This window comes from Schistocerca piceifrons, chromosome 1, assembly GCF_021461385.2.
Source record: "Schistocerca piceifrons isolate TAMUIC-IGC-003096 chromosome 1, iqSchPice1.1, whole genome shotgun sequence".
In the NCBI taxonomy this organism is placed as follows: Eukaryota; Metazoa; Arthropoda; class Insecta; order Orthoptera; family Acrididae; genus Schistocerca; species Schistocerca piceifrons.
In genome coordinates, this window is record NC_060138.1 from 1,125,602,439 (window position 1) to 1,125,629,943 (window position 27,505).

Here is a 27,505-nt window from a genome sequence, read left to right on the forward strand (position 1 = left end):
GCGTCATGATGGTCGCATCTGTGTTTGGCGACATCGCGGTGAACGCATATTGGAAGCGTGTATTCGTCCTCGCCATACTGGCGTATCACCCGGCATGATTGTATGGGATGCCATTGGTTACACGTCTCGGTCACCTCTTGTTCGCACTGACGGCACTTTGAACAGTGGACGTTACATTTCAGATGTGTTACGACCCGTGGCTCTACCCTTCATTCGATCCCTGCGAAACCCTACATTTCAGCAGGATAATGCACGACCGCATGTTGCAGGTCCTGTACGGGCCTTTCTGGATACAGAAAACGTTCGACTGCTGCCCTGGCCAGCACATTCTCCAGATCTCTCACCAACTGAAAACGTCTGGTCAATGGTGACCGAGCAACTGGCTCGTCACAATACGCCAGTCACTACTCTTGATGACCTGTGGTATCGTGTTGAAGCTGCATGGGCAGCTGTACCTGTACACGCTATCCAAGCTCTGGTTGGCTCAATGCCCAGGCGCATCAATGCCGTTATTACGGCTGGAGATGGTTGTTCTGGGTACTGATTTCTCAGGATCTATGCACCAAAATTGCGTGAAAATGTTATCACATGTCAATTCTAGTATAATATATTTGTCCAATGAATACCTATTTATCATCTGCATTTCTTCTTGGTGTAGCAATTTTAATGGCCAGTAATGTATTTATGTTTTTTACTGCGTGTTAGCTGTATACCTTTTACCTGGCTAAATGACTGATAGATGCCGAAGGGCAAATAAAATAAAATTTAATAGCTCTGAACTTCTCACATGTTGATGAAGTCAAGCTTTTGCAACAGTGTCCTAAGGAATTTCCCTGGCGGGCGAGCTCACAGTCACCCTGCTGATTACCTGTCTGAGCAGCTTGCCGGCTGCAGTCTGACCACCACTTCAGCCACCACCCAAACTCGAACCAGAACCGTCAGTGACAGATGCAGAATCAACTCCAGCACCAGCCACCTCACACTACAGCACACCACATTGCCTCCCATCACGACTCACACTGCACCCCTGTATATGATATCCAGGCAACGTCCAAGGATGAGGGCCGACACCCACACTCCTCTACGATGTTGACCTCACACCATGCCCTCCAGAGATCCGCACGTTGGGAAAGGGATGGACTTGAAGCAGCCATACGGATGAGTAGAATGCTTGTGCTTCATACTGGCAGTTTATGCTGAGTTATGAGATGCAGTGGACGATTTTGTATAGCGCAGTCTTTCGTACATCTTTGTTGCCAAAATGTCTATCTTTGCATATTACACTCTGCAGCGGAGTGTGCGCTGATATGAAACTTCCTGGCAGATTAAAACTGTGTGCCAGGCCGAGACTCGAACTCGGGTCCTTTGCCTTTCGTGGGCAAGTGCTCTACCAACTGAGCTACCCAAGCACGACTCACGCCCCGTCCTCACAGCTTTACTTCTACCAGAACCTCGTCTCCTACCTTCCAAACTTTACAGAAGCTCTCCTGCGAAACTTCATATCAATGCACACTCTGCTGCAGAGTGGAAATCTCATTCTGGAAACATTCCCTAGGCTGTGGCTAAGCCATGTCTCCGCAATATCCTTTCTTTCAGGATTGCTAGTTCTGCAAGTTTCGCAGGAGAGCTTCTGTAAAGTTTGAAAGATAGGAGACGAGGTACTGCCACCGGAGTTTATCTATCATCTCCATAATGCTTTCGCGATTGCTAAATGATCCTGTAACGAAACGCGCTGCTCTCTGTTGGATCTTCTCTAACTCTTCTATCAACCCTATCTGGTACGGATCCCACACCGATGAGCAGTATTCAAGCAGTGGGCGAGCAAGCGTATTGTATCCTACTTCCTTTGTTTTCGGATTGCATTTCCTTAGGATTCTTCCAATGAATCTGTCTGGCATCTGCTTTACCGACGATCAACTTTATATGATCATCCCATTTTAAATCACTCCTAATGCATACTCCCAGATAATTTATGGAATTAACTGCTTCCAGTTGCTGACCTGCTATATTGTAGCTAAATGATAAGGGATCTATCTTTCTATGTATTCACAGCATATTACACTTGTCTGCAATGAGATTCAATTGCCTTCCCTGCACCATGAGTCAATGCGCTGCAGATCCTCCTGCATTTCAGTACAATTTTCCATTGTTACAATCTCTCGATATACCACAGCATCATCTGCAAAAAGTCTCAGTGAACTTCCGATGTCATCCACAAGGTCATTTATATATATTGTGAATAGTAACGGTCCTACGATACTCCCATGTGGTACACCTGAAATCAGTCATACTTCGGAAGACTTCTCTCCATTGAGAATGACGTGCTGTGTTCTGTTATCTAGGAACTCTTCAATCCAATCACACAATTGGTCTGACAGTCCATATGCTCTTACTTTGTTCATTAAGGGGAGCCGGAGGTGCCTATGCTGCCCATGTTAAAATCACTAAGTTTGAGGAACATTTATGAATATACTACCAAATAGAAAAATTTGAATTTTTTTTACATATAGAGTGGTTTAGTATTGCAGTTATGACAGAGGAATTTTGGAGTATCTTTTCTAGTTTCCTTCCAATTATTTTTTTCATTAATGACCCAATTTTTTTACAAATAATTGCTTTATAATTAAACTGAAATGAAACTACTGAACATATTGCCAAATGGCTGTGTTACAATGTAAGTTTGACCACTAGGAGTGCTGTATAAAAATTCCATCTCTCTAGCTTGAGTGGATTTTGAGAAAATGTTCCTTATATTCGAAAAATTCTAATTAACGGGAAATGGCTATCAAAGTTTCTCAATACATTCCTGCACTGTAGGATGGATTTTCAGGCTCTTCTTCTTCATCCTCCAAAAGCTTCCTCTTCTGTCTTCTTTTCTGGCCTGTTGTTCCGTCATACTTCATATGCCTTTCTCTTGTTTCTGCTCGTCTTATCCTTTCTCTGTCAATATTTCTTAGTGCTCGTAGAGTGTTCACACCAGCTGTAAATCCTAATGCCTTCAGAACTTCACACTTCACACTGTTCCCTTGGTTGTAGGTTGCTATTGCATCATAAATGCCAAAGTGCAGTGTTTTTATGCTTACAAACACGCTTTTAGGAATCACTTTCCAAATAAAATTGTTTACACTCTCATTAGGATTCTGCGTCTTTCCGTGTAGACATTTGTGTAACAATTCTGGCTGTGCTAAGTCATGAAAAATTGGTTTTATTGCATTTATCACAGCTGCTGGCAAACCATGTTTGTGATCATAGTCCTTTTTTGCATTATATTTGCACCAGGAATCTTTTGGAAACAGGCTGTGTTGAGGGTATTCATTGGAAGAGGCAGTATGAAGGAACAATGCCCACACTGCTTTTCGCATGTCACTAACATTACTAGTATTTTGCCTTATAGCATACCCATAACATCTCTGTAGACGTTCAATCACCTCATCAATAGGCCTGCCTCTCCCTCCTATTGTCTTTCCATCACTGAGCTTACTTGAACCCAAAGTTTGTTTGAGCCTTCGAAGCCGTGCACCCATATGCTTTTGCACATGCCCAATGTATTCCAACTTTTCAACTACAAATTCATTTCCATATGGTTTCAGTTCCTCTATAGTCTTGAAACCTTTGGAGTCACCATCCCCAAGGTAGTATTTGTACCTAACGTTGTATCTGGGAACTGAACGTTCAAAAATTTGTTTCACTCCATCCACTTCCATTGCTCCACTTGATCCACTAAAATTTGCCTCACTGTGCTCTCCTTTGATTTTATTTTTGCACCTACAAAGTTTTGATAATATTGCAACATCTATCACTTTTGCACTATCACCACAAGTAGCAGTTACAACCCCATTCAGGGATTTATGACCCCTCTTTTGCCAGGAACCATCTAATGCCACTACCAAATCCCTAGAACCACCGTTCATTTCTACAGATTCCTCCACTGCTTCCTTCATGGTTTTCAAAGCCACATCTTCAACAGAGGATCCTACCAGTTCACAGTAGTACCCAAATTTGCTTGGAGGCGATGGCAAGTTCATAATACCACAAAACAATTTACCAGCAGCAGACCCTTTTCCAATGGATCGAAGACCATGCACAAGTCGAACATTCACATCAAACACTCTAGATCGCCCATTTTCACCAAAGAGACTGGCATGTGAATTGTAGAAAGTCACTTGATACTTGCAACATGCACAGATTATCTTCATCTCACAAGCTAAACCAAAGTGCTTTGTTATCTCTAGTCCCACTCCTACACGTGAACACATTTTGCACAGAACACTTTCTTTCAGCACAGAAGATAATAATCCAATATTCAGTACTTCGTTAATATCATTACTGTCACTAACATATTCACGAAATCTGTCACTTCCACCAGTCAGCTTCTTGCTAGAAGATGTCACAGGGCTATGGCCGGCCATGTGTTGCTTAGCAGAAGAACGCACTGTTTCAGTAATTGTAGTATCGCAACTTGGTGTTAGTGTCAATTTTCTTTTCCCTACGTTCTTCCTCTTCTTATATACACGGTTACTAAAACGTGGCATCGTAACCAAAACAACGCTTTACACAAGAAGTATAATACTACCAACAACAGGCGCAACACTGAACTAATTAGAAACGGTAAACAGCAAAGAGACGATGTTCCGCGCTCTTAGCGCTTCATTTGTCACAATGTAGCCAACCGTTGCACACTCGCTGTATGCGTAACATAAGGCGCTGTATGCGTAACAGGCCGAGAAAATCCCAAGCAGTTCGCCAGGAAGTCACGAGCCGGTGTTAGATGCATTCAGCGGCCGCCCATTTCCTCTGCAGGCGTGGGGGAAAATGGTAATAATTCCACTTCTAGGGCGAGTAGAACAATAATTCAAAGTTTACATTAAAGAGGAATGTTCCAATTAATTTTCGGTAGCAAAAAAAAATCGTAATTTTTTGGATTTGATCACCTCCGGCTCCCCTTAAACGACTGTGGGGAACTGAATCAAACGCCTTGCGGAAGTCAAGAAACACGGCATCTACCTGGGAACCCGTGTCCATGGCCCTCTGAGTCTCGTGGACGAATAGCGCGAGCTGGGTTTCACACGATCGTCTTTTTCGAAACCCATGCTGATTCCTCCAGAGTAGATTTCTAGTCTCCTTAAAAGTCATTATACTCGAACATAATACGTGTTCCAAAATTCTACAACTGATCGACGTTAGAGATATAGATCTGTAGTTCTGCACATCTGTTCCACCTCCCTTCTTGAGAACTGGAATGACCTGTGCCCTTTTCTAATCCTTTGGAACGATACGCTCTTCTAGAGACGTACGGTACACCGCTGCAAGAAGGGGGGCAAGTTCCTTCGCGTACTCTATGTAAAATCGAACTGGTATCCCATCAGGTCCAGCGGCCTTTCCTCTTTTGAGCGATTTTAATTGCTTCTCTATCCCTCTGTCGTCTATTTCGATATCTACCATTTTGTCATCTGTGCGACAATCTAGAGAAGGAACTACAGTGCAGTCTTCCTCTGTGAAACAGCTTTGGAAAAAGACATTTAGTATTTAGGCCTTTAGCCTGTCATCCTCTATTTCAGTACCATTATGGTCACAGAGTGTCTGGACATTTTGTTTTGATTCATCTACCGCTTTGACATCAGACCAAAATTTCTTAGGATTTTCTGCCAAGTCAGTACATAGAATTTTACTTTCGAATTCACTGAACGCCTCTCGCATAGCCCTCCTCACACTACATTTCGCTTCGCGTAATTTTTGTTTGTCTGCAAGGCTTTGGCTATGTTTATGTTTTTGCCATGAAGTTCCCTTTGCTTCCGCAGCAGTTTTCTAACTCGGTTGTTGTACCACGTGGCTCTTTTCCATCACTTACGATCTTGCTTGGCACATACTCATCTAACGCATATTGTACGATGGTTTTGAACTTTGTCCACTGATCCTTAACACTATCTGTACTTGAGACAAAACTTTTTGCGTTGAGCCGTCAGGTACTCTGAAATCTGCTTTTTGTCACTTTTGCTAAACAGAAAACTGTACCTACCTTTTTTAAAATTTCTATTTACGGCTAAAGCAGTTTGTGGAAAAACAGACAATTGCTTGGCGAACACAATGTGGTGTAATGTCAATGCTGACACAGCAGTACTGATCAGTATTATTGACCAGTGAAAATTCAATGCATGGAAAATTTAGTGCATGAAATATTCGCACTTTATCACCTAACTTACAGGAGTAAGACTGAACGACCAGTCGACAACAACGTCATTTCGACGACGTACAACTTCGGATTGGAGATCGTCGGGGAAGGCAGCAGGCCTTGTTCTTTTTGAAAGGAACCACTGCATTTCCCTTAAGAAATTTAGGGAAACTACAGAAAATGTAAATCTGGAATAATACGTGAACTCGAGTCCTCTCTTGAAAAATTTCGTCACATCAGTCAGTACACCTGCAGTATTCCAGTTTTTAGTCCCAGTACGGCACAGAGTTTTAATATACTAGTAAGTTTCAGAGCAGTGTGTACACCGCAACAGACTGAGAGGTTCATTCTGGAAAGTTTCACATTTATTGTCTTCCTATGAAGACGAGTAGGAAGCTTGCCCAAAACGTTGCTTCAAGGCTACGATTTTTACTCGGCTCGAAAAATGAGAGGATTTTATCAGTGATCAAGACTACATTGTCATCTGACAGGAGGTGGGAAGTAGAGAGTACTATCTGTGGCTTCGAGAGGATTAGGCGAGACACTCATCAGTTAATTACTGACAAAGGGGGGGGGGGGGGGCACCAGAGTGTCAGTGAGTCTCAAATCGTTGCGTTCCTGTCGGAAAGATTATCAGTTGAGCAGTCGCTGTCCGATAAGAGATAACGTGATGTCATCTTCAGCAGAATAGACATTTCAATAAGCATGATTTGCCCACAAACAGTGCAGACTGTCAGCTCGATGCAAATTAAACTCGGCGTCTTTCCCATACTTTTGATACTCATAAAAATTTTCTCACAAGCTTAGTTAATACACTCCTGGAAATGGAAAAAAGAACACATTGACACCGGTGTGTCAGACCCACCATACTTGCTCCGGACACTGCGAGAGGGCTGTACAAGCAATGATCACAAGCACGGCACAGCGGACACACCAGGAACCGCGGTGTTGGCCGTCGAATGGCGCTAGCTGCGCAGCATTTGTGCACCGCCGCCGTCAGTGTCAGCCAGTTTGCCGTGGCATACGGAGCTCCATCGCAGTCTTTAACACTGGTAGCATGCCGCGACAGTGTGGACGTGAACCGTATGTGCAGTTGACGGACTTTGAGCGAGGGCGTATAGTGGGCATGCGGGAGGCCGGGTGGACGTACCGCCGAATTGCTCAACACGTGGGGCGTGAGGTCTCCACAGTACATCGATGTTGTCGCCAGTGGTCGGCGGAAGGTGCACGTGCCCGTCGACCTGGGACCGGACCGCAGCGACGCACGGATGCACGCCAAGACCGTAGGATCCTACGCAGTGCCGTAGGGGACCGCACCGCCACTTCCCAGCAAATTAGGGACACTGTTGCTCCTGGGGTATCGGCGAGGACCATTCGCAACCGTCTCCATGAAGCTGGGCTACGGTCCCGCACACCGTTAGGCCGTCTTCCACTCACGCCCCAACATCGTGCAGCCCGCCTCCAGTGGTGTCGCGACAGGCGTGAATGGAGGGACGAATGGAGACGTGTCGTCTTCAGCGATGAGAGTCGCTTCTGCCTTGGTGCCAATGATGGTCGTATGCGTGTTTGGCGCCGTGCAGGTGAGCGCCACAATCAGGACTGCATACGACCGAGACACACAGGGCCAACACCCGGCATCATGGTGTGGGGAGCGATCTCCTACACTGGCCGTACACCACTGGTGATCGTCGAGGGGACACTGAATAGTGCACGGTACATCCAAACCGTCATCGAACCCATCGTTCTACCATTCCTAGCCCGGCAAGGGAACTTGCTGTTCCAACAGGACAATGCACGTCCGCATGTATCCTGTGCCACCCAACGTGCTCTAGAGGGTGTAAGTCAACTACCCTGGCCAGCAAGATCTCCGGATCTGTCCCCCATTGAGCATGTTTGGGACTGGATGAAGCGTCGTCTCACGTGGTCTGCACGTCCAGCACGAACGCTGGTCCAACTGAGGCGCCAGGTGGAAATGGCATGGCAAGCCGTTCCACAGGACTACATCCAGCATCTCTACGATCGTCTCCATGGGAGAATAGCAGCCTGCATTGCTGCGAAAGGTGGATATACACTGTACTAGTGCCGACATTGTGCATGCTCTGTTGCCTGTGTCTATGTGCCTGTGGTTCTGTCAGTGTGATCATGTGATGTATCTGACCCCAGGAATGTGTCAATAAAGTTTCCCCTTCCTGGGACAATGAATTCACGGTGTTCTTATTTCAATTTCCAGGAGTGTAGTAATAAAAAAGTTGTAGGAGAAGATGGCGTAAAGTGCCCAGGATGAGTGGTTTGCAGGGGAGAGGGCGGTAGTGGCCATTGCACATCTTTTTTTTTCCTGAACAGTGCCGCTGCCTGCCGAGAAGTTGTCAAACTATATCCAACATTGGTGTCAGTGAGTCTGACAGAGGAAGCTTGTTTCGTTATTTTTTAGCAAAAAGTTTCCTTATTTTCAGTTGTCCAGCGTAAGATAAATAATTTGTAGTATTCTTGTTACCTCACTTAGGCGAACAGTTGCATTTTGTTGCAATATGAACGCTTAAACAAAGTCTTTTGGCCTAGAAATGTAATTCTTTTTTGTTTCTTTCGGTTTGCTGGTTTCATCTGCAAACCACTAATGGTGACACGGAGTCCAATCTGGAAAGGTGACCACACTATAGTCAGTAAAAATTACCATGATGTTTACCCCTAACTATAGTTTTTGCTTTCATATATCACGCATAATATTACCGATTGACTTCTGAAGCCATTTATATACGAAGCTGTCATCCGTCATCCCACCACTTTGTGGCGATTTTAAATTAATTAATTAATATTATGTAGAACCATATGTCTTGTTATATTTGGTCAAATAATAATAATGTCGTGTGACTAGGGCCTCCCGTCGGGTCGACCGTTCGCCAGGTGCAAGTCTTTCAATTTGACGCCACTTCGGTGACTTGCGCATCGATGGGGATGAAATGATGATGATTAGGACAACACAACACCCAGACCCTGAGCGGAGTAAATCTCCGACCCAGCTGGGAATCGAACCCGGGCCCTTAGGATTGACATTCTGTCGCGCTGACCACTTTTTTTTTTTTTTTTTTTTTTTTTTTTTTTTTTGAGGTCATTTTGTTCTAGATTGTTCTTTGAATTTGTTCGTGGCAGACGTCCGATGACGCCTGTTCTGGTTGATCGTTGATTGGTTCACTCAGTTTTTTTGCTACAGAGGGTAGCTAAACCTTCTGACCGAACACGCTGATCACTCAGCTACCGGAGGCGGACATTTGATCTAATACAAAAGTATGATGAAAACGGTCTGCTGCAGCAGCTTATTGGTGTTTTAGATACTAGGGCATCAGTGTCTAGAAAATACGTCCAGATATCGGAACAACCAACATGGAAACCTATTGCGATGGCACTGCCACTTTTTACCCCCTTAGGTAGGAAAAGGTGGTCACTATGTAAGCCTTAACAAAAATTGATATAGTTACTGTAGTTTTTCCCTTTTCCACTTGTGATATCTTATAATATGTAGATTAAAAATGTGTAAACAGCGAACTTCTATGGCGGCAGCAGTGGAAATATATTCACTCATGGATCACCTCTAATGGCGGTGAACTTGTCCTGTTACTACAGTTTAAAAACGTAAAAAACATAATTCACATATACAGACATTTTCGTACTTACAGGTCTAGTCTGATAAGAGTGAGAGGGGGCACTCGGAACCATTCTAGCATTTACCTGAAATAATTTAGGGAAATCACAAGACTAACGTCCAATATCCTCACCATCCATTTGTTGTAGATTCTTAGAACATAGTCTGAGCTCAAATTACATTCTGCAAGTCGAAGTTCAAGGCGTCAAGAAGATACAGTATTTCTTGATTTCCGAAAAACACTTGCCCAACGCTTATTATCAAAAGTTCCATCGTAATCAAGTGAAATTTCTCATTGGATTGAGGATTCTTTTGTAAGGGAGGACGCAGTATATTATCTTGGGTGGAGAATCTTCGACAGATGTAGGAATAACTTAAGTTCTACCCCAGGGCAGCACTTAGGGCCCCTCGCTGTTCATGGAGTGTATTAATAACTTTGCAGACAATTTTTTCTTTTTATTATTGAGTTGAGCCTGTATGGACTCCGTGGTAACAACCAATTTCATTATAGTGTCTACGCCTTGTTCTTGTTCCAGCTTTGACTTCCTGCCAGTATCTTCTGAGCCCACCAAGAAGTACGTGTTTATGGTCTTACGCTCTTCGGACAAAGGTCTCTCCGTCTTTTGGACGTTGACGCCATTGTAAAACCTTGGTAGTTGTTCACCAATCTTCTAAATTTGTTCCTGTCAGGAATTTCTCTCTCTAAGATGCCAATCTGCCTAAGATCTTTTTCACATTCTTCGAACAATCTCGGCCTTGTTTTCTTAGATTGGATGAAAGTCCATCTCTTTTTGTTAGTCGGTCACCGCCCATCCGCATGAGATGACCGTAAAATAACAACCGTCTCTTCTTAATGGATACTGTGATAGGTTCTGTCTGGCTGTACAAGTCCTCATTTGTTCTCATTCGCCATTGTCCATCAACCCATCTATTACCTAGGATTTTCCTTAATATCCTACGCTCTCGCTTTTCCAGCCACTCGGCTTGACCTTGTCTATTCATGGTCAAAGTTTCGGACGCATATAAGCCCTCGGGTTTTGCAACTGTATTTTAACGTCAGAACTTGGCCCCTATACTCATAGACTTTTTGTTGTAGGTATTCTTTGTCAGTTGGTATGCCTGGTCTAACTTCCTCATCCTGACATTAATTGCTTCTTCTTCTAATCCATTCTCCTGGATGACTTCACCGATACACTTGAAATTCTTAACTCGTCCGATTTTTCCCAGATTGGTGATCATCCATTCAGGTCCGGCACAGATATTCGTCATATATTTTGTCTTTTGAATGAGATCTGGAGCCCAACTTTTTCAGAAATTTCTGACAGCCTATTGATCTTGTTGACTCGTGACTCTATGTTGTTAGCAAAAATGGCTAGGCGAAGCAGTCAATGTACACCCCTTTGTTCTTAGGACCAAGTCTGAACCGCTCTTCATTTGTTTCTTCTTGGGCTAACAACTTTCTACACTCTCGAATGACCTTTTCCAAGACGCAGTTGAAAAGAAGTGGGGATAGTCCATCTCCTTGTCTTACGCCCGTTCTGCAGACAATATTAGTATTAACCTCAGACTTTCGCAGATGATGCGGTTGTGTATAACGAACCAATGGAATCTGTATGTAATGGAACGATGAAATAGGCTTAGCTATAGGTAAAGCAGGTAGCAGACATAGGTTTATTGGTGGAATACTAGGGAAATGGCTTACGAAAAACTCGGCCCAACCTAGAATTTTGCTTAAATGTATGAAATCTGTTGGCAGGGGATATGGAACGTATACAGAAAAGGGCAGCACGAGTGGTCGGTTTTCAATTGTATCATTTTTTCCAATGACAGTTTAACCTGACTGTTAATACCGCTGAAAATGATTGGTTTCTGAAATAACCGATTTCGGTGTTTTATTTCTATTATTTCCTATGATAAACGTAGAACTGAACAAAGATTGAAAAATTTTGACTCTCCCAGTTTCAAGATACATAGACTCCAAATATTAAATTAAATAGGCAAATAAAAGAAATGTTACTCCGTCCAGCGTTCGCTGGTTTTCCCGATTGGTCTCCTTTACAGGTGAACCACACCTTCCCAAAATTCTCCCAAAAGCTGAAGTCGAGCCTTCCATATTACCAACCTGACGTGCTCGTCCCATTTCATATCGCTTTGCAACGTTACGCCCAAATATTTAAACAACGTGAGTGTGTCAAGCAGGACACTACTATCGCTATATTCAAGCACTATGCGTTTGTTTTTCCTACTCATCAGTATTAAATTACATTTTTCTACATTTATCGCACCTACTAGAATATTTGTCTAATTGTAACTCATCCTGTATCCTCCTACAGTCACTCAACGACGACACTTTCCAGTACGCCACAACATCGTCAGCAAATAGCCTTAGATTGCTGCTCGCCCTGTCCGTTAGATCATTTACACACATACAGCAGATGGTTTACACATTTGACATTACAGCAGATAGTTTACGCATTTGCCATTATGGCCGTTTTAGCTGAATTTGGTCACGAATTGAACCTGAAACAACAAATGGACTTTTTAGTTTCACTACAAGCAATCTACAAATGAAATAAAATACACATAGTTTTAATGAACAAAATAAGATGTAGGGCCTACTTATTATTTTGACGCAATGAACTGTCCCTCGCTTGCACAAGCATAAAAACAGTTATGTACTTTATTTCGGAAATTAGAGTTAACCAAGCATTTTAAAAGTTACAGTAGTTGTTTTGAACTCATTTACAATTTTATTGCCGACATGAATAATTTCTGCACACTACTATGTTCCTGTGTAAGCAACAAAGCAAATATAGAGTTTGAGAAACTGTCCAAGAAAGGCTTATTAATTAAGGAAAGGCCAAAGTTGCTCTAGGAAATTGCATCCCAGAATTATATCAACTCTATGTTCGTCGCTAGAAGTTTCTGTATAATAAAACTGTTTTCACTCAGTATCACAGTATTTTGAAAACTGAATTTGTAAATATACTGCACTTCTGTTACCAAGAAGCTCTCTCCGGGAAAATATGTATATACAAGTATTAGACAAAATGAGAGTGAAAAAATGCCAAATTGCTTTAAGTGTACTGTATTGCATTGTGTTATATGTTATAAACATATCCCACTTAGCAAGAAAATACATAAAATTCCCATGTAAAGAATTTTTCTCTGTTGTAAAATAGTACAAACATCATAAAAATTACCCTAGTAAATAATATTCGGTGTAACAATGTTTGAATTAAGGGAAATTTGTCCAACGTTTTGGGTATAATATACGTACCTCAAAGATTTTAGAACAAATATCAATAATAAATATATAATCCTCGGAGGTAGTGACTGCCTTGAGCTATTCTCGAGATTTGTGGTGCAGTAGGGGCCTACCTCTGCAGGGGGAGCTCCGCATTTCATTGGATCTAAATTTTTTGGAATGAGGAATTCTTCCATTAGCTGACCTGTGAATATAAAATTTCCAGCCATCTGAGCCACCAACCCATTGCTACAGTATACGTATCATAGACACAATAATCCTGTAATGAACATTCCAAGTGTTGGATGGTCAGACAGGAAGATATCTCGTTGAATAAGAACTGATTTTTGTTGCTGTTTCATTGCTCTATCAGTCCGAGATTTGTTATTCTACTTCATATCTTATCTTAAGTGTTTCGTGTGGGCTTTACAGATGTATATCTCAGTTATAAGAGACGAGAGCAAGTTTACAAGTACCACTGTTTGTAATCAGCTACAGTGTTGCTGATCTCAAGATCACTAAACATGGCTGAAAACCGCGTGACGCCGAAGTACACCCAGGTAGACTGAGACATTTTCGTATGTATTTCTATTCTGAACCCAAATTACGGTACAGTTTCATCCCTTCCCATTTCATCCATCGGTATTACGCATAAAGGAAAATGGTCCATATCCCTTTGAATGAGTGCGAATTTCTGTAATTTTAGTGACATGGTCATTATGATGTTCACTCGCTCGCCCTGAAAAGTTGGTTCTCGCAATTTTATGTGTATGGCTCTCTGAGATGCAAATCGACTATTTTTTTAAAGAAATTTCCGCCATCTGACTGTACATTAATGTTCATTTATTTCACACAATCATGATTTCGGCTTTATACCCATTCTCAAGTGCAGCTGAAATGTTGCAATATATCTGACCTGTCTACATGACACGTCGTCATAGAAAAAACGTATTTCTGGACTTGTAAACCAGTGGTCCTATTACAGAATATTGTATTGTGTTTGTATCTCTTTATTCATCCAGTAAATCGTGATTAAGTACATAGTTTGTACAAACAATAAAGAATAACTCAGGTTTGATATAGTACATACAAGTTTATACATACTATGATTTAGAAAACAACAGTCGATACATACTGAACACTGGTAACTTAATTATAAAAACAATAAGGTGATTGAAAGAATTGTATGGAGAAGAATAACGATGTAATCAATTGCACTATATTTTCTTGGCGCCCCAAATCTCAGAAGCAGAATAGAAGCAGTGTTCAAGCAAGTACTCTTTTAGTTTCACTTTAAATTTAGGTAAATTTTGTATCTGTCTTCAGAAAGGATGGCAGGCTGTTATATAACATAATGCCACAATGATACACTCATCTCCTACAAATGTTTTTACTCACTGAATTGAGATGCAGATGATGCTTCTGCCTAGTATCATGAGAGTGGAAATCACAATTATGTCTGAAGATTATTTTCTTCTTTTAATATGCTTACTTTGATGATGATTAGTACTTCGTAGATATATAAACAAGGGAGGGGCAGTATAATAAGACTTTTAAATATTGGTCTACATGAGTCTGTGTATTTAGCATGATTTATTAGTCTCATAATATTTTTTGTAGCCTAAGTGTATCTCTGCTACATATGGAGTTCCCCCAAATGATAAGTCCATACATCAGTGCTGAATGGGTATTGCTGTAGTACATTGTGAACACTGATGCACAACTTGTATTTTGTGAGAGGATTCTTAGAACTGTAATTGTATTTAACTTTTTATTTACATTTCAGGTGTATCTCGCATGTCAGGTTATCTTGGATATATATACCTAAAAATTTTGTAACATTCACAGATCAGACAGTTTATCCATCAATGTTAAAAATTGATGTTGCTGGGTGGAGTTTCTGTGAAATGTGGAAATTGACTGACACAGTTTTTCAGAATTTATTATTAGATTATTTGTTCTGAACCATTGTGTTATGTCTTGTATTATGTCTGCAGTTGTTTTTTGGAGGCTGTCTTCATCACATGACTTAAGTAGGGTATTTGTGTCATCTGCAAAAAGTACTGTTGTCTCTTTAGTTAATAGTTCAGATAGATCATTAACAGAAAAAATAAAAAGACTGGGGGCAAAGACTAATCCATGAGGCTCTCCATAACTGATTTTTTGTGGATTACTATAAAAATTAAAAATTTTGTGCATTTTTATATCTTAATATTTTGTTTGAGTGATCTATTGGCAATCACACAAGTAAGAGTGGATCCACCTGTTCGGTATGCCTTGTATTCCATAATTTCTTAGTTTATGCAACAGGATGTCATGATCAGTTACACTGAAAGCTTTACTAAGGTCAAAGAATATGACAGAAACGTGTTGCTTATATACAGCAGTTAGAATTTCATCTAGGAAGGCAAAAATAGCTGACTATGTTGAACTGCCACTTCTGAATCCATGTTGTGAATCATTGGTTATCATTTCTGTACTTAGGAAGGGTACCAGTCTCCCATGAAACAATTATTTAACAATTTTACCAAAGCCTGATAATACTGATACAGGCCTATAGTCTGCAACCTTACATTTGTCTCTTTTCTCGTGCTTTTGTCAATTTCAGATTTTGTAGTAATACACCACTCATGAAGGATGGGTTGAAAATATCTTTTAATGGTTCTATGATAAATATGGCACTTGCTTTGGTGATAATATCTGGTATTTCATCAACACCTGCTGATGTATATTGAGTAATCTTTTTATAATCACAAATAATTCCTCTGATTTTATAGGAGACATTAATAGACTTCTTGTATAAATATCTGAATCTGAATGTAGTGGATTGCTGCCTGTTTGTGAGCTGTAATGTTTAGTAATCAAGTGTTGTGTTATATTTGAAAAGTAGTTGGTAAATTTATTAGCGACTTCTGTGGGGTCAGTTGCTGTTGTTGTCGTGGTCTTCAGTCCTGAGACTGGTTTGACGCAGCTCTCCATGCTACTCTATCCTGTGCAAGCTTCTTCATCTCCCAGTACTTACAGCAACCTACATCCTTCTGAATCTGCTTAGTGTATTCATCTCTTGGTCTCCCTCTAAGATTTTTACCCTCCACACTGCCCTCCAATGCTAAATTTGTGATCCCCTGATGCCTCAGAACATGTCCCACCAACTGGTCCCTCCTCCTTGTCGAATTGTGCCACAAACTCCTCTCCAATTCTATTCAATACCTCCTCATTAGTTATGTGATCTACTCATCTAACCTTCAGCATTCTTCTGTAGCACCACATTTAGAAAGTTTCTATTCTCTTCTTGTCCAAACTATTTATTTTCCATGTTTCACTTCCATACATGGCTACACGCCATACAAATTCTTTCAGAAACGACATCCTGACACTTAAATCCATACTCGATGTTGACAAATTTTTCTTCTTCAGAAACGCTTTCCTTGCCATTGCCAGTCTACATTTTATATCCTCTCTATTTCTACCATCATCAGTTATTTTGCTCCCCAAATAGCAAAACTCATTTACTACTTTAAGTATCTCATTTCCTAATCTAATTCCCTCAGCATCACCCGACTTAATTCGACTACATTCCATTATCCTCGTTTTGCTTTTGTTGATGTTCATCTTATATCCTCCTTTCAAGACACTGTCCATTTCATTCAACTGCTCTTCCAAGTCCTTTGCTGTCTCTGACAGAATTACAATTTCATCAGCGAATCTCAAAGTTTTTATTTCTCCTCCACGGATTTTAATGCTTACTCCGAATATTTCTTTTGTTTTCTTTACTGCTAGCTCAATATACAGACTGAATAACATCGGGGAGAGGCTACAACCCTGTCTCAATACCTTCCCAACCACTGCTTCCCTTTCGTGCCCCTCGACTGTTATAACTGCCATCTGGTTTCTGTACAAATTGTAAATAGCCTTTCGCTCCCTGTATTTTACCCCTGCCACCTTTAGATTTTGAAAGAGAGTATTCCAATCAACATTGTCAAAAGCTTTCTCTAAGTCTACAAATGCTAGAAATATAGTTTTGCCTTTCCTTAATCTTTCTTCTAAGATAAGTCGTAAGGTCAGTATTGCCTCACGTGTTCCAACATTTCTACGGAATCCAAACTGACCTTCCCCGTGGTCGGCTTCTACCAGTTTTTCCATTCGTCTGTAAAGAATTGCCGTTAGTATTTTGCAGCCGTGACTTATTAAACTGATAGTTCGGTAATTTTCACATCAGTCAACACCTGCTTTCTTTGGGATTGGAATTATTATATTTTTCTTTAAGTCTGAGAGAAAGTCGCCTGTCTCATACATCTTGCTCACCAGATGGTAGAGTTTTGTCAGGACTGGGTCTCCAAGTGAGCAGTCAGCAGTTCTAATGGAATGTTGTCTACTCCTGGGGCCTTGTTTCGACTCAGGTCTTTCAGTGCTCTGTCAAACTCTTCACGCAGTATCGTATCTCCCATTTCATCTTCATCTACATCCTCTCCTATTTCCATGATATTGTCCTCAAGTACATCGCCCTTGTATAGACCCTCTATATACTCCTTCCACCTTTCTGCTTTCCCTTCTTTGCTTAGAACTGGGTTTCCATCTGAGCTCTTGATATTGATACAAGTGGTTCTCTTTTCTCCAAAGGTCTCTTTAATTTTCCTGTAGGCAGTATCTATCTTACCCCTAGTGAGATAAGCCTCTACATCCTTACATTTGTCCTCTAGCCATCCCTGCTTAGCCATTTTGCACTTCCTGTCGATCTCATTTTTGAGACGTTTGTATTCCTTTTTGCCTGCTTCATTTACTGCGTTTTTATATTTTCTTCTTTCATCAATTAAATTCAATATTTCTTCTGTTACCCACGGCTTTCTACTAGCCCTCGTCTTTTTACCTACTTGATCCTCTGCTGCCTTCACTATTACATCCCTCAAAGCTACGCATTCTTCTTCTACTGTATTTCTTTCCCCCATTCCTGTCAATTATTCCCTTATGCTCTCCCTGAAACTCTGTATAACCTCTGGTTTAGTCAGTTTATCCAGGTCCCATCTCCTTAAATTCCTACCTTTTTGCAGTTTCTTCAGTTGTAGTCTACAGTTCATAACCAACAGATTGTGGTCAGAGTCCACATCTGCCCCTGGAAACGTCTTACAATTGAAAACCTTGTTCCTGAATCTCTGTCTTACCATTATATAATCTATCTGAAACCCGTCAGTATCTTTAGGCTTCTTCCATGAATACAGCCTTCTTTTATGATTCTTGAACCAAGTGTTAGTATGATTAAGTTGTGTTCTGTGCAAAATTCTACCAGGCAGCTTCCTCTTTCATTTCTTAGCCCCAGTCCATATTCACCTACTATGTTTCCTTCTCTCCCTTTTCCTACTCTCGAATTCCAGTCACCTGTGATTATTAAATTTTCGTCTCCCTTCACTACCTGAATAATTTCAGTAATTCTGTTGTTATTTTCATGAAGTCATGTTGTTGTGGGCTAATGATGTAGTACCTGTTACTTTTTTGATTTTTTAGATGATATTCCTAGTTACTTTAGTCTTCTTTCTGAAATTTTCTATATGTTTGTCATTTTCCATCTTTTTTGCTTTTCATGCAACTTGTCTAAGAATTCGCTTATATTGTTTAAAATGGTCAATAGAAACAGGATTTGTGGTTTGCTTTGAGTATTCATACAATTTTCTTTTATTTTGTCATGATATTTTTTTCCTGCTATGATCCATTGATTTGGACTGTTCATGCAATTTATTACAGATGTCTGTTTAGGAAATACTATTTCAAAAAAGTGTTTGTATGTGGCCATAAATGTATCAAATTTGCTAACTGTGTTTGAGCTGTAAGCATCATTCCAGTTTACTCTTCTCAAGAGAGTACGAAACTAATCTTGAATTTCATCATTGAACTTCCTGATATAAGCTCTAATTTTTGGGGGAGTTTATGTCTCCTGGAATAGCTATTGTTAATATTTAGACATGTTGACGACTAAAACCAGTGTTTGCTGTCTGTGTGTTGCAGGTATATTTCTAAATACTTACAAAAACCTGATCAGTAGTTGTTGCAGAAGTACTGGTTATATGAGTTGGGTTAGTTACAATTGGTTTTAAGTTAAAGGACTTAAGTAGATCCTTGATTTCATCTTTAATTTATTGGGTTTGTAGAATTCAACACAGAAGTTTCCACGTATGAAACTATTTTTCTTCAGGGTGTTGAAATTCTCTAATTACGCTTCCATATTACTATAAAAAAAATTTGTGTCACCATCAGGTGACCTGTGTACGCAGATGATTACTGTATTTTGATTTAACAGTTCTACTATTGACAGTTCTATGTCTCTTTCTCTGGATAAGCTATCAAATTTTGTCATATTACTGAATTCTTTATTTTCTCAGATCTATATGCAGCTACGACCATGCCTGAGTATTTTTCTACAAAATATGCCTGCTAATTTGAACTGAGATAGATGTGTCAGTTCTAATATTTCTGTATTCAACCAGTGTTCAACAAAACATAAAACAGAAATACAGTCTGGTGAAACAATTTAGAGTTTGAACTAGGGATTTTACTGCACCTAGCTTGACCATTACTTCTCTTTTTTGATCTAGCATTGTTAGCTGTACAAAATCCTCCTCATTTTGCGAGATGTCAGCTGGATCCATGGAACCTGGGTCCTGCCTTTCTTGCGATGTAGTTTTTATAATTATAATCCATTTGTCGAGAAGCATTTGTTTCATTTTTGTCACTTGTATCTCATTGGCTTTCAAACTGTATTTATTTTGTTGAAACTCTGATGTCTTCAAGCAGACTTGTTGTTTCAAAGACGAATCCACCCATGTTACACAACTGCTACTTTTAATTACTCAAGAAAGCCTATTGCATACTTGCTGCTTTCCCTGTCTGGTCAAGTGAAAACTGTGATGCTTTTGAATTTATCACGTGAGTCTTTCCATTTCAAGGTTCACAGGTATTCTGCTTTTGTTGCACGATTTCGAACAGTTCACTGTTTGCACTAAATAATGATTAACCTAGATAATTTTGATATGAATACGTATCGAAAATACATAATATGACTGACATTGTTCACAGTTGATAACCGTTAATATACAGTGTTGCATATGTATACTCTGTTCTTCATACGAATAAATCTTATATAAACAAACACAAACGCGATGGTTGGTGAGACGACGTAGCACACGTACACTGGTGGTGTTACGCTCTTGGAAGTAGGTCCTACTTATGTATTAGATATCTTGTTACTTAATTACGTTAAATGAAACTTTAAGGTTGTTCTAGAGTATTAACAGCCATCAACGTTTGACTTAATTACGCTTTAGCCATGTAGTTTTTATTGCAAAAATCGTGTGCAGTCACTGTCTCTGTACTGTTGTGCACTGATCGTCGCACTGTTAATACGTAGTATGAAAGTGGCTGAGGCTGCTTCCTGCTCCATAGTGAAACACGTGTGTGGAACACGGCTAAAAATGCCGAGAAATTGTTGTTTTTAATGTTTTTCAGAAATTTACAGAAAAAATCGACTTTGAAGTTCTTCTTGAGATTGTATTTGATACAGTTGAGACACACAAGCGTAGTGGGTATTTAGCGGAATCGGTAGTATATTAATAATCTGGTGAAGTTCATGGATTGCTGTTTCAAGCCTCGGCTAGGTCAATGTTTTTTCGTGCTATTTGTAATACCAACATCTCGTAGTTGTAAAATTCATCATAATTTTTATGAATAATGCACGTCTTCTTATTTCTAATTACATATTGGATGTGAAATTTCTGTTTCATTTCAAATATAAATTCTTAGTTATTGAGCTTTTATGAAACACTGTTAATAAATGTTGCTTAAGGGGAGTTGGAACGCACTATCCACACATTGTTAAAATTAGTGACTTGGCTCCCCTGTACTTCAGGAACCACTGTATCCATTAATATGAAACTTTTACAGGACATTAAACTGTGTGTTCTGAGTCTACTGAAATACAATAATTGCACTTCAGCCATTGCTTTCGGAAATCCAAATTTTTCCTTACACGGTTAAAGTTTTGTGTACCTTTTTGTACGTTATCCTAATTAATATTAATTATACATAACATTGTGTTCTTCTTTATGCAGACACTTCTTTGGTAATTCAGGATTTGCCAGGTCTCTGTAAATAGGTTTTATGATATCCATGACTGCTGCTAGGATGGAATCTTTGTGGTTGAATGAACTGTTTGAGTACTGGGCTTGCAATAATTGCACCATGAATCAAGTCCAGGAGTGCAAAGGTGGAGTACTGGCTTTTCATTAGTTGACGTTCTGTGGAAGAAGGTAACCCATGCTGCCTGCTTCATTTTCGACAAATTCTCAGTATTAATTCTAACGGCCATCCCAGAATACTGCTGTAGTTCATCAATCATTTTGTCCATCAGCCTGCCTCTTGTGGTTTTATCGTCACTTCGACAAACAACGCATATTTATACTATGAAACTATACAATACTGTTGTTGACAGTGCTACCAATACAAACACATAATTTAACCTTTATAACACCGCAATCTATAGCCTTCTATATAAAAAATTACCGATTTTATTCGATCTTGACGTAATGCACGTAAAAATTTTAACATTTTTAACCAGTGTAGATTATATTAAAGAAATAAAATAAAATACTTCCCAAGTGAGTTGATTCGGTAAATTGCAAATTTTATTATGAGATAAAAATCCGAAATGTGAAAAAAATTTCCGTTCGAAGTCCCCAAAAAATAAAAAAAAACATAACAGTTAATTTTTTAGGACAAAAATGACAAAAATGAAAAACCAAATATTCTATATTTGGACTATGTCCATTGTTTATTCTACAAATGTAGGTCACACGAACCAATGTGGTAAGTGTCGTAGAAACACGAAAAACTATCTTTTTCACAGCATCTTGCACATCATATAAGCTGGCCAGTGTGGCCGAGCGGTTCTAGGCGCTTCAATATGGAACTGCGCGACCAGTACGGACGCATGTTCGGATCCTGCCTTGAGTATGGATGTGTGATGTCCTTAGGTTAGTTAGGTTCTAAGTTCTAGGGGACTGATGACCTCAGATGTTAAGTCCCATAATGCTCAAGCCATTTTTGAACGCCATACAAATGCTGCATTTTTACATTTTCCACTGTACCATTATAATATGAACCCAACAAAAGTATCTGGGCCAAGGAAAGGGATTTGTTGAGAGAAATAACAATAGTGTTAAACTGTTAAAACTAAAGCCTAGTTTACACGACGACACTAGGTTCCAGGCAACTGCGCTACCGGCCACTGCGTATGCGCGCCGCGCGTTTGCGCAACTCGTTGTTGAAACTAAACACTTTCGGCGTGTTCCAACCTTGGCGACACTAGTTGCATTAGTTTTGAGGTTGTGTGTGTTAGTAGAGTGTAGACAAACTGAAATATGAAGTGGGGAACAGAGAATAATGTTCGCTTTTTGGATATCTATGCTTTGCATAGGTGTTTATGGGATTTCAGTGATGCTGATTACAAAAATAAGCAACATATTGCTGCCACTGAGACCATCATCTGCGATTGTAATACAAATGTTTCGACAATATCTGAGCTGCAAAGCAAAATTTATTGAGTTAGGTGCACATATACAACTGAATTAATAAAAATACAAGCAAGTGTAATTCTAGGCAACGGCCTTGCTGCAGTGGATACACCGGTTCCCATGAGATCACCGAAGTTAAGCGCTGTCGGGTGTGGCTGGCACTTGGATGGGTGACCATCCAGGCCTCCATGCACTGTTGCCGTTTTTCTGGGTGCACTTAACCTCGTGATGCCAATTGAGGAGCTACTGGACCGAATAGTAGCGGCTCCAGTCAAAGAAAACCATCATAACGACCAGGAGAGCGGTATGCTGACCACTTGCCCCTCCTATCCGCATCCTCAACTGAGGATGACACGGCGGTCGGATGGTCCCGATGGACCACTTGTGGCCTGAAGACGGAGTGCAAATGTAATTCTAGCTGTGGCAATGCTATCGTCTACGAGACTAAAATCCCATCGTTGGAGTTGGCCAACTCTTTGTTAAGGAATATTGTTGACAGGGGGAAGGTTATACAGATTCAAGAAGCAGCCTTCTTTATTCAATATTCATCTTTTTAAAACGTCGCTGCAGTGTTCCCCATTCACATATGTTAGAATTTTGAAATATTGCCACTGTAAATATCTCTCTTCAAGAGAGTAGTTTGCAAACCATTCTCTTCTTAATGCGGCCTCCTTCGAGTAATTATTGTTGCTAATGTTGATAATTATTACAGTTAATGTTGATAATTATTGGTGTTAATGAAAAAGCGTCATCACCAACTAAAACCGCATCTTATAGCATGCCGAGTGCACTTGATTGTATTGCATACAATGTGATATGTAATTTCAGTTCTGGCGTCAGTGCTTCATGCAATACAATATCTTTATTCCTTATCGCATAATTAACTCTGTTTAGAAGAAACGTTAACACTTCTGGTGACATTCTACGATAATTAAAAGAACTTCTTGGATGTTCCATTACAAATTATTTCAGCAAGGATGCTGACCAACCGAACTGACGTCTTTTCTTCATCCAGTCACGAATCGAAACGCGTTTCTTATGCAGCGATTCCACGCAACAAGCGTTAAATCACAACTCGTGCGACGTGCAGCTGCCAAAACTTTCATTTCAGACACGACTCAGGAACTCACAAAACGATGAAACTGATGTATATGCTGGTTTCGCCGTGTCTGCAGTAAAATATGAAACCATTTGAGTGCAACTCATTCCAAGCAACGAGTGGCGCAACCCAATGTCATCCTGTAAACTAGGCTTACGGCACGTTGCTTTTTTACATGTCACCACCGAACGCTGGCGTGATATAGAACGGCACGTCATACAAGAAGAGGAGGAAATGCGGCGCCTGGGTGACTTCGTGGATTCTGTTGTTCACAAACTCGTTATCAACGTAGCAGATGACAGTTCCAGAACGGAAATGTATTTCTCGGATTCGGATAAGGAAAGAGCTAAGAGATTACCAGACTCTGACGCAATTAATACATTCAGGATTCAACAATACGGTGAAATCCCTGCAGTAAGCATTTGCATTACACGTCGCTCAATCAGAAGAATTGTCCCGTCTTGTTAGGAATTTTCATCACTCTTGTTTGTAATTAGAATACTATGTTAGGTGAGACCGAGAGTATTTTATCCTTATGCTTTCCGTCTGGTCACCTAAGAAGCGCGCGGCAGTTTTGCCGAAAGTTATTTCATTCTCTCTAAAAATTAAATGACATTCGTAGCTGCATTGTTTCTCTGCCTGTCTCTTTTTACTGCTCTGAACTGCAAAGCTCACATCATTGCAAGTTAGTTGGACCAACTGGATTGTCAGCTCTGTCCAAGTTAAATGCGTCGCTAAAGCTGTTGTCCCGCATTATCGCTCAGTCTATGTGCGTGTAATACAGGATAAAACGTATCCTTATGACCGTACTTGACTGTACTGGACACGGCTTGGCTTTCGCTCCACGTGAAACACAATCCAACGACATTCTAGCAAACGAGGAAGAATACGTGGTGTAATGTTTACATCAGGTTTATTCTTATGATGAACAGAGTATAGGAATCAATGCACTGCAGTGGCCTGCGTTTAACAGATCCATCCATCAACTGACGATAACATTTGTCAAGACAGATATACGGAATTGTAACATTTTAATATGCACTTGAGAATGGCTATAAAACAGAAATCACGGCTGTTTGAAACAAATGAAGAGTAATTTACAGTCAAGTGGTGAAAATTCGTGTAGAAAAGTTCTGCTTGACTATGGTTGTACACGAAGGGGAAAAAATGGTTCAAATGGCTCTAAGCACTATGGGACATTAACATCTGTGGTCATCAGTCCCCTAGACTTATAACTACTTAAACCTAACTAACCTAAGGACATCACACACATCCATGCCCCAGGCAGGATTCGAACCTGCGACCGTAGCAGCAGCGCGGTTCCGCACTGAAACTCCTAGAATCGCTCGGCCACGGCGGCCGGCCACGAAGGGAAAATAATCGTTTATTTTGCAGTGCATCCAATTACAGTTCGTTGGGCATTCCTGCGCATATCACGCTGACCAAATGAACCACCTGACGAATCGCGCACTTCTTCCTTGAATCGTTTCTATCTTGTCGTTAATCCAACTTGGGAAGGATCCTCTACCGATGAACATTACTCACGAATTGTGTATTGCAGTATCATTTATTACCAGTTCTGCATCATTCACCAACCTTGGCTGGATACACTGCATCAGATTTACAATATTATTAAATTACAGTCTCGCGGTTTGAGGCGTTGTGTCACGGACTGCGCGGCCCCTCCCGCCGGAGGTTCGAGTCCTCCCTCGGTCATGGGTGTGTGTGTGTGTTGTTCTTAGCATAAGTTAGTGTAAGTAGTGTGTAATTCTAGGGACCGCTGACCTAAGCAGTTTGGTTCCTTAGGAGTTCACACATTTGAACATACTACATTACAATACAGCTAATATACAGGGTGGTCCATTTATCGTGACCGGGCGAAATATCTCACGAAATAAGCGTCAAACGAAAAAACTACAAAGAACGAAACTTGTCTAGCTAGAAGGGGGAAACCAGATGGCGCTATGGTTGGCCCGCTAGATGGCGCTGCCATAGGTTAAACGGTAATCAACTGCGTTCCTTTAAATAGGAACCCCCATTTTCATTACATATTCGTGTAGTACGTAAAGAAATACGAATGTTTTAGTTGGACCACTTGTTTCGCTTTGTGATAGATGGCGCTGTAATAGTCACAAACATATGTCTCACAATTTTAAACGAACAGTTGGTAACAGGTAGGTTTTTTAAATTAAAATACAAAACGTAGGTACGTTTGAACATCTTATTTCGGTTGTTCCAATGTGATACATGTACCTTTGTGAACTTATCATTTCTGAGAACGCATGCTGTTACAGCGTGAATACCTGTAAATACCACATTAATGCAATAAATGCTCAAAATGATGTCCGTCAACCTCAATGCAACTGGCAATAAGTGTAACGACATTCCTTTCAACAGCGAGTAGTTCGCCTTCCGTAATGTTTGCACATGCATTGACAATGCGCTGACGCACGTTGTCAGGCGTTGTCGGTAGATCACGATAGCAAATATCCTTCAACTTTCCCCACAGAAAGAAATTCGGGGACGTCAAATACGGTGAACGTGCGGGCCACGGTATGGTGCTTCGACGACCAACCCACCTGTCATGAAATGTGCTATTCAATACCGCTTCAACCACACGCGAGCTATGTGTCGGACATCCATCATGTTGGAAGTACACCGCCATTCTGCCTTGCAGTGAAACATCTTGTAGGAACATCGGTAGAACATTACGTAGGAAATCAGCATACATTGCACCATTTAGATTGCCATCGATAAAATGGGGGCCAATTATCCTTCCTCCCATAATGCCGCACCATACATTAACCCGCCAAGGTCGCTGGTGTTCCACTTTGTCGCAGTCATCGTGGATTTTCCGTTGCCCAATAGTGCATATTATGCCGGTTTACGTTACCGCTGTTGGTGAATGACGCTTCGTCGCTAAATAGAACGCGTGCAAAAAATCTGTCATCGTCCCGTAATTTCTCTTGTGCCCAGAGGCAGAACTGTACACGACGTTCAAAGACGTCGCCATGCAATTCCTGGTGCATAGAAGTATGGTACGGGTGCAATCGATGTTGATGTATCATTCTCATCATCGACGTTTTTGAGATTCCCGATTCTCGCGCAATTTGCCTGCTACTGATGTGCGGATTAGGCGCGACAGCAGCTAAAACACCTACTTGGGCATCATTATTTGTTGCAGGTCGTGGTCGACGTTCCACATGTGGCTGAACACTTCCTGTTTCCTTAAATAACGTAATTATCCAGCGAACGGTCCGGGCACTTGGATGATGTCGTCCAGGATACCGAGCAGCATACATAGCACACGCCCGTTGGGCATTTTCATCACAATAGCCCTACATCAACACGGTATCGACATTTTCCGTAATTGGTAAACGGTCCATTTTAACACGGGTAATGTATCACGAAGCAAATACCATCCGCACTGGCGGAATGTTACGTGATACCACGTACTTATATGTTTTTGACTATTACAGCGTCATCTATCACAAAGCGAAAAAAGTGGTCCAGCTAAAACATTCATATTTCTTTACGTACTACACGAATATGTAAAAAAAATGGGGGTTCCTATTTAAAAAAAAACCGCAGTTGATATCCGTTTGACATGGCAGCGACATCTAGCGGGCCAACCAAAGCGCCATCTGGTTTCCCCCTTCAAGCTAGACGAGTTTCGTTCTTTGTAGTTTTTTCGTTTGATGCTTATTTCGTGAGATATTTGGCCCGGTCACTATCAATGGACCACCCTGTATATAACAACTGATTTAAACAAATCAAACATTTTACTGTAGAATAA

The 27,505-nt window shown here is 40.7% G+C and overlaps 1 protein-coding gene, 1 non-coding gene and 1 pseudogene across 2 annotated transcripts in view; 2 read left to right on the forward strand and 1 right to left on the reverse strand.

Annotated features, from left to right (window-relative positions):
* Positions 1-27,505, forward strand: part of LOC124778217 (aldehyde dehydrogenase-like) — a 99,922-nt gene that overhangs the window by 21,096 nt on the left and 51,321 nt on the right. The gene's annotated exons all lie outside the window — the stretch shown is intronic.
* Trnas-cga lies at positions 1,336-1,410 on the reverse strand. Its single transcript has one exon. It is a non-coding gene; the product is annotated as a tRNA-Ser (tRNA).
* LOC124721972 lies at positions 22,695-22,812 on the forward strand (annotated as a pseudogene).